Below are 9,041 nucleotides of genomic sequence, written 5' to 3' on the forward strand. Positions count from 1 at the left end.
GAACGAGCATAACTAGGGAGGCGATTAAGGTAACAATACCACTGGAAAGCATACGGTTATAGGAATCCTCATTGATTTTAGGGTAAGCACACAAATTCCAAAGTTTTCTGAGCAGTAATTTCTTCATCTGCAAATTTAATTTCATTCCATCTACTTTTTGGATATTAATATGACACAAGATTTTTTTTTAGGAGTAGAATTAAATACCGACTAGGGGTGTATATAGGTCGGGTTGATTTGAATTTTTTTAAATACCAAATCAATTGTATCGGGTTTTTAAATCTACAAATTCTCAGCACGTGCATTGCACGTGTATGCCTGAGTTATATATTCATATATTTGTGAACCAATAATAATATTATGAAAATAAAATTTAAGAGTAAATAATTAACAAAAAATAAAAAAGAATAAAGTATAAGTTTCTGTGAATGCTCAAATTACAACAGATGAAATTGAATCTTTTTGCATAATAGCTGGACTTCTTCCAGTTTGACTACAAATAAGTCATATCTCTCCACTAGAACTTTGGTGGTTTCCAGTTTCATACATTCACTTGCGCAACTAATGTTGTAGGCTTATCTTGAAACTTTTTAGCGTGACAAAAATTGTAGTTATAAACTTTTACAACATATGAGTATATGATGACAATAAGTTATAATTAAGTAGTTTCTCGTGAATTTAAATGGAAAAATATTATATGATATTAATAAAAACCTAATATTTTGTAAAGTGTAAGTAGAATAAAGAAAATCAATCTATAAGTTATTGTAGGTCAATATTTATTCTCTTGTGATAAAGTCGATAATCAAAGTGTAATTTGATATATTTTACTTCCTTAAATTTTGGTTGCGCCATTTACCTTAATTATGTAATATACATACCAAGTCAAAATACAATATCATGTAATGGATTAGGGTTGGAGCCTTACCGATAGATCTACAGGTTGTTTACTTTGTACGAGCCATCTGATATTTTAAAGTTTGCTTAAAGTCTAAGGCTGGTGAAAAGATTGAAATTATAGAAGAAGAAGCACTTTTCGTTTTTGAGAAGAAGTCCTTTTTATGGTGGACTAGAGGCAATTCTATTATAGATTTTCTTACCATTTGGTTGGGTTATTTTATTGTTCTATGAATGTTGATAAAGGGATGGGTTTGCCTACCAGGTGGGAAAAGGGTAGGCACCCGCACGTTCCTTGATTTGGGACATGGAAATAGCGCAGTAGAGGAAAGTGAGAGGGGTGCCACAGCGGAGAAATTTTCGTTGTGGAGGATGCATGACAAGGCTGACTGGTCTCGCTGGCGCGTGACACGTGGGTGTAACCCGAGCCTGAGACGTTATATAAAGGGGTTAACCCCTTATTTCCTCAATAAAAAATTCTCCGAGGTACCCCAAACCTCTGGAATATTCCCACAATTTCCACACACAAAATTTTATAGCAAATCAAGTATAATCCCCGAATTCTGGTCCAGACAGCGTATACTTGCAATTATAAAATCGTATAGCGATAAGTTTTGGCTCAAATTCAAGGAGGAAAGTGAAGATATTACAATATTAGAGGGAGTAAGGTATGAATCTCTCCTTATTAATAGTAGTTTCGGTATATTTATGGAGGTAAAGGTATTAAACAATCTTATAATGAGTTGGTTAATTGGAAAACTTGGAAAACATCGTGTGGGATGTTTTATGAAATATAATGGTGTTGGTAATGATATTGTTGATGTTGGAATTGTTATTGTTGTTGTTGGTTGTTGAGTTGTGATTTCGAGCTAGGCATATAAACAGGAGAGATCTTTGCCTAGAATTTTGAGACTTAAAATGGAATTAAATCCAAGACTTAGGATGAGTATATGACATTGAGCTTAACCATAGTACGAATGGTTTATATGTAGATTTACGAGCCCTGAAGGATAAACGTTGAATTGCTAAGGAGACCGAAAGGTATGTTAAGGCTAGTCCCTTTCTTTTAAAAGGAATGATTCCTTGCTTATGTATTCATATATGTTTCCATAATGTCCTTATCTCCAAAATCTAGAGATTCATGATTCCAAGAGTTTCTTATGACGTTGAAGATGAGTATGTTTTATGATGACAATGATGATGATCCTATTTCTAGAAGTTTCAAAGTTTATGGTTTAATGCTATTATGAGACTATTGAGTTTATTTCATGATTTTCTTAACTTAATTTATCATGGTTGACCTCACCTTATGACCATTGTTCCTTCAAGGTGAGGTATAGCGATGATGACTGTTCCATAATGTAATCGGAGATTACGGACCTTACGTCACTCCGAGGAGGTTGTAGCTTTTGATTGGGCTCTCATGCATGCTTAATAAATATGTATGTATTTTAGTAACACCGTGCCTACATGGCCGGGCAGACACACCACTGCAGTGGACAGCTTATGCCCCGAATGCGAGAGGCCTGAACGCGCGCTAATGATGATAACACCGTACGTATATGGTCGGGCAGTTTACTTGTATATATTTATGATGTCGTTTAAAAGTTAAAGTTAGCATGCATGATATCTGCCTTATGAGGCAATCGGATCTACAGGTTATCTCTTTACTTTATGTTGTGCTTCATGTCTCTCATTATGATATTATTCATGCCTTACATACTCAGTACACTGTTCGTACTGACGTCCTTTCTTATGGACGCTGCGTTCATGCCCCGAGATCGGGTAGCCGACGGACGATCCAGACTAGTAGGATCTCCTCTCAGCGGCAGTCAGTGCACTCCAGTGATCCAGAGCAGCAGCCTTTTTGGTATGCTATCTTGATATAGGGGTATATGGGTATGACAGGGGCCTTGTCCTGTCTTTTCTACAGTTTGTATTCCATTAAGGTCTGTAGACGGTGATATGTAGCCGTGATGTTATGCCGCCTTATCGGCGCTTGTTTTGTTGTACATCATATGTAGCGGCCTAATCGGCTTGCACTACTACTCTCAGTATTTATGTTTATATGTATGCGTTGTCCGTGAGTTCTTGAGACGGTGTTTCTTGTGTTGATTGTTTATGAGACAGCATAGCTCAGTTATAGACTGTTTATGGGCCACCAGGTTACTCAGTAAGAAGCAAATACGAGTCTAAGAGGGTGCTTGGTCAGTAATGGTCGGGCACTCGTCATGGGTTATCGATTTGGGTCGCGACAAAAGTTGTATCAGAGTAGTTCGTCCGAGGGTTATCTACAGACCGTGTCCTGTAGAGTCCTGTTTATGGGTGTGAAGCCGGCCACACTTATAAACAGGAGGCTGCGGGGCATTTAGGAATCATTGACCTTTCCTTCTATCTTAGATCGTGCGATAAAGCCAGAGTCTAGGAAAGATCGTTTCTGACCCTCTTTTCCTGTAGGTAGGTGCAGCTTGATAAGAGATGAAGAGATCGGCTTCAGATAGCAGGGGTGCTAGGAAGCCCCCAGGATGGATTCGGGACTCCAGGCCCAGGACTGAGTGGGAGGAGTCCTAGCTATTCTATTGAGACAGACCCTTCCGAGGATCCTAAGACGATCCCCCCAGAGTTTCTGACTTCCATAGAGGAGGACCCGTCGGAAGATAGTTACGAAATGGACCCGTCTGAAGGTTCATATGAGACGCCGGTGGAGGTGACTCCCGAGGCTGTACCAGAGTTGACCCCTCCTTCTTCTCCTATGGTGGAGCATTATGTTAGAGCAGCCACACCTGTGAGCGTTATCGAGTATTCTAGCCCTTTATCTTGGCCTTCGGTAAATCAGGAGTTGCTAGGATATTTGTACCCATCGGATTCGAACGGGGCAGATGAGGAGGGCCAGACCAGTAGATGGCGGGAGGACGTTGAGGAGGATACTTCACTTTACAGCCCTCCAGACCAAGATCAGGACAGGCCGGCTACAGGTATATGAGTCTTTTATTAAAGTTTCTTATGTGTACAATTATTGCAGGATATCGGTAATAGCTGACCAATGGAGTTCTAAAGGAACCGAAAACCAAAGTACTTATAGGTAACTGCGACTAAGATATTTTTGGCCGCCACTAGGAATCTTGGCATTAGGAATGGAAAGCAGTTGTATGTGTTGATTGATGGCTATTATCGGGAGTTCCAAAGGCTAAACCAGCATTCGCTCGGTCAGGAGAGTGAGGGGCTTTTCCAATCCAGAGGGAGATGCATTACCAGGATTTTATTGGGACCCGTTAGAACTTCAACTTGTTTTAGGTCATATGATAAAGGCCACGCAGCAGATGGATGCGATCATGCCAGCACTAATGCACAGGATCCCATCAGAACTTCGAGGTTAAGCGTGCTTGGACAAGAGTAGTACTAGGATGGGTGACCCCCTGGGAAGTGTGCTAAGAAGTCCTGCAGATCCAGACATAAGAGAAGGACGAGGACCTAGAATAGCCTGAGGGAAATTAGAAGCGTGTGAACCTCACGGTTGGAAATTCTAAATGATTGAAAGATGAGATGGACCGGCTTGGCTAAGAGAGAGAAAACGTATTATGGCTACAGAATTAGGACGAGCTTAAATAGTATTGGGGATACTTGGTAAAAAAGGTGTTAGTAGAGGTATATACGATGTTTTATGTGCGGTGACGTTAACCAGTATTTGTGCCCCGATAATTGACGTTGCGATATGTTAAGGGTACGGATTGAACAGGGTATTGAAGTTCAAGTGGCAAGTTCTACAGAGCAAGTGGACATTATTTTCTCTAAAAGTTAAAGTTGGACAAGCCTATGCGGTAACACCAAGGAAAAGAAGAAAGTGACTATACAAGAGTAAGAAGATTAGGATGCCCTGAGAAAAGGAGAAGTGTAAGCAACGGAAGCATGATGCCAACAAGGGTCAAGTAAAGTATCTGAGAGAGAGAGTTTGGGACGACGGTCGAGGTAAAGGACCAGTTGAGCGAATTTCAAAAGTAAGTATACGAAGGAACTGGAGCATGGTAGCGTGGAATAAAAGACAAATGTAGAGGGTTTGCAGATATATTTTGATAAGTGGGACTGAAGAGCAATAACAACAAACAGGAATGTGAATTGGGAAAGAATAAGCGGGATTTGGCAAAGATGCTAAAGAGTTTCTGATGTTTGAGGGACATCCGAAGAAGCGAATGCATAGTCTTAATAACATGCCACACTACCTCGGAAACGGAGAAGCCCTTTCAAAGAGATAACTCAAAGATAGCACGGATGTGCACTTTTAAAAGGATATTTTACGAACTCCAGGGCCAATGTTATAACATAGCAAGTGGAAAAGAGCATTTAGGAGTGAAGAAACTCAAAACCCCTTCGGACGAAAGTAAGAAAATTACACTAATGGATTGATTGAAGAAAATCGAACAATCACCAAGAACAGGAGAGAGCATAATAAGTTAACAAAGCTGACTAGGAGGCAATATATCAGTGACAGGGGATAAGAACCTCTGTAAAGGGTATAGAGATTAGATTATAGGGGAAATAATGTTACCCAAGGAATATTTATTAATATGACCCAGCAGTGGCGACAACAAGAAAGATGAAGGCTTGAGCAGAAGAAGAAAGAAAAGAACGTACTTGGTAAGGATTTCATGATAAAGACAAGAAGTGGCAGAACACCGGAAGGACTATGATGTATAGCGGTGATGTAAATAAGTAATTAGGGAGAATTACGGGACAAATAAGCTAAGAAGATGAAGCGATGAGCCGTGGGAATGGATGGTGTTGAATATTAACTTTTAACGGTACAATATAGACGTAAATCGGAATTGGGAACCCAGAGCAAGAAGGATTTCAAGGGTGTTAAGAAGATGGTCATGGAAAAAGAGAGACTAGGGTTAAGGAAGTGAGGTATAAGCAGGCATTCCATAAAGAGCCTAATGAGTTCCGCTGTCCCCATTACTCAGGGAATTACTAGTCATAAAAGGGTAGAAGTGGAAAGACAATAAAGGAGGCACTTGTAGTGGAATTGATATGCATGAGCATTTGATTAATACTAGACTTTGACCAGCAGGAAGAAAAAAAAATAGGCCAAACCATGCAATGAAAGGAATTCCGGCATTATAAAGAATCGAAAAGTGGGAGGATCGTTAAGGTCAACCAGGCAATTATCAAAGATGATCACAATTCAAAGGTTACTAGTGTATAAGAACATCCTTAAAAAGGGGAGGGCAGGGGGGGAGAAGAGCAGATTTAGTCCTGAAATGAATTATGACATTCCCAAAATTCTAAAGAGAGAAAAGTATTAGCTTGAAGAAGACAAAGTTCGAAATGTACTGATATATTGAGCATGTATCAGGAGAAAGCAGAAACCGATCTGAAATTAAGTATATTAAGGGACAGGTATGGGAAAGAAAGTACGCTAGGAAAGTAAGGGGATTAGCAAGTAAGAAAGAACGATTCTCTGGGATGTGAGATATGATGTCTCTAGACCTTGGTTTGAATCGCTCGTACCGGAGAAAATAGACCGCATCCAAATACGCAGTGACATATTCAGAAAGGTAACAAAGAGGATAAGAAGGGGTTGCAAACCATCCGAATGAAAAGGAATGAAAATGAATGAATACAAAGGACAATTGGGTCACAGGAAAAGGAGAATCCTAGTGCCAGGAGAAGTGGGGATCCTAGCAAAAAGAATAATTATAGGCAGTGCGGCGATCTTCAAAGAGGAGGAAGGTAGTGTGCTTATGGGTAGCAAGATAGCAGTGCTGCCAGGGATTAAAGGGTATCTTACAAGTCACCAGCAATGCCAAATGCGGAAGCACGTATTATAGAACTATATGAATAATCATCGTAAGGAACTGCCTAACAATATTGTACAAGGGCAACGCGGGAAAGCTAGCGAAGAATAAAGGCTAATTAAGTGATCACAGGTATAAGGGAATCAAGAATAAGTACACTTGTGTTGGAAGAAAGTTGTGGTGAAGTGAGAGTTGTCCTAGTCCTACGCTTATAAATCGACATTACAAAGATTTGAAAAAAAAACAATTAAAAGTTCCCATATGAGCTCGAAGATATGATATTTTGAGCTATGAATTAGTTTGAACTATGATTATTGATTATCATAAGTGTAACCCTGCTATGAGGAATAATAAGGACGGTGAGGAAATCAAGGGGTCTGATCAATGGACTACAAAGAGATAAAGTGGTGCGTACGCAGGATCGATGAGTATGAGAAGGGATAGCCCAAACTAGAACCAAAGAAGCAAACAAAGGAAAGTGCCATAGTTGAACGAGAGGATTGTCTACCAGCAAGTAAAAAGGGGTACTCGCAAGTCAACGGGTAGCCATAGCAGTTGCGGGTCAGAACTACATTAGTGGAAGGAGAACGATAACCAGATAAGGCGATCGGAATCTAGGAGAAGGGCAATCACTTCAAGGAATCAATGAAAACGTCATGGATTTACAACTACAACATTCGAGGATGAATGTTTTAAAGGGGGGGAAGAATGTTACACCCCGTAGTTCTGTACGTTGAAATTCGTAAGTGTTAGTTGTTTCAAGTATGGACTTTGGAGAAAGTATGAGGGATAATTTTAACCCTACTCAAGGAGAGGATACCTTTTAGTATACGAAGAGTTTTAAGGCAAAGCAAGAGCCTAAAGTGAAGTTCACGAAGTCTAGTTTCCAACACTACAAATAGCTCATCGATACGGGATCGGAGTAAAGAGTTATGGGCATTACAAGTCGGGCTGGCAGGATAGGAAAATGGTCTGCGAACGCGCCAGGGGGTGGCGCGAACGCGCTGAGCAATTTTTAGGCCAGTGCAACCCAAGCCTGAGACGTTATATAAAGGGATTACCCCCTTATTTCCTCAATAAAACATTCTCCAAGGCATCCCAAACCTCTGGAATATTCCCACAATTTCCACACACAAAATTTTACAGCAAATCAAGTATAATCCCCGAATTCTGGTCCAGACAGCGTATACTTGCAATTATAAAATAGTATAGCGATAAGTTTTGGCTCAAATTCGAGGAGGAAAGTGAAGATATTACAATATTAGAGGGAGTAAGGTATGAATCTCTCCTTATTAATATTAGTTTCGGTATATTTACGGAGGTAAAGGTATTAAACAATCTTATAATGAGTTGGTTAATTGGAAAGCTTGGAAAACATCGTACGGGATGTTTTATGGAATATAATGGTGTTGGTAATGATATTGTTGATGTTGGAATTGTTGTTGTTGTTGTTGGTTGTTGAGTTGTGATTTCGAGCTAGGCATATAAACAGGAGAGATCTTTGCCCGAATTTCGGCAGACTTAAAATGGAATTAAATCCAAGACTTAGGATGAGTATATGACATTGAGCCTAACCATAGTATGAATGGTTTATATGTAGATTTATGAGCCCTGAAGGATAAACGTTGAATTGCTAAGGAGACCGAAAGGTATGTTAAGGCTAGTCCCTTTCTTTTAAAAGGAATGATTCCTTGCTTATGTATTCATATATGTTTCCATAATGTCCTTATCTCCAAAATCTAGAGATTCATGATTCCAAGAGTTTCTTATGACGTTGAAGATGAGTATGTTTTATGATGACAATGATGGTGATCCTATTTCTAGAAGTTTCAAAGTTTATGGTTTAATGCTATTATGAGACTATTGAGTTTATTTCACAATTTTCTTAACTTAATTTATCATGGTTGACCTCACCTTATGACCATTGTTCCTTCAAGATGAGGTATAGCGATGATGACTGTTCCATAATGTAATCGGAGATTAGGACCTTACGTCACTCCGAAGAGGTTGTAGCTTCTGATTGGGCTCTCATGCATGCTTAATAAATATGTATGTATTTTAGTAACACCGTGCCTACATGGCGGGCGTACACGCTACCTTGCAATGTTCTGGATTTTTATACCCGGATGCGAGAGGCCCGGACGCGGGCTAATAATGATAACACCGTACCTATATGGTCGGGCAGTTTACTTGTATATATTTATGATGTCGTTTAAAAGTTAAAGTTAGCATGCATGATATCTGCCTTATGAGGCAATCAGATCTGAGTTATCTCTTTACTTTATGTTGTGCTTTATGTCTCTCATTATGATATTATTCATGCCTTACATACTCAGTATACTGTTTGTACTG

At 39.6% G+C, this 9,041-nt stretch overlaps 1 pseudogene; it reads left to right on the plus strand.

Annotated features, from left to right (window-relative positions):
- Positions 1-4,219: 4,219 nt before the first annotated feature.
- LOC132043089 (5S ribosomal RNA) lies at positions 4,220-4,336 on the plus strand (annotated as a pseudogene).
- Positions 4,337-9,041: the final 4,705 nt, after the last annotated feature.

The sequence above is a fragment of the Lycium ferocissimum genome, unplaced genomic scaffold, assembly GCF_029784015.1.
Source record: "Lycium ferocissimum isolate CSIRO_LF1 unplaced genomic scaffold, AGI_CSIRO_Lferr_CH_V1 ctg2090, whole genome shotgun sequence".
Classification (NCBI taxonomy): Eukaryota; Viridiplantae; Streptophyta; class Magnoliopsida; order Solanales; family Solanaceae; genus Lycium; species Lycium ferocissimum.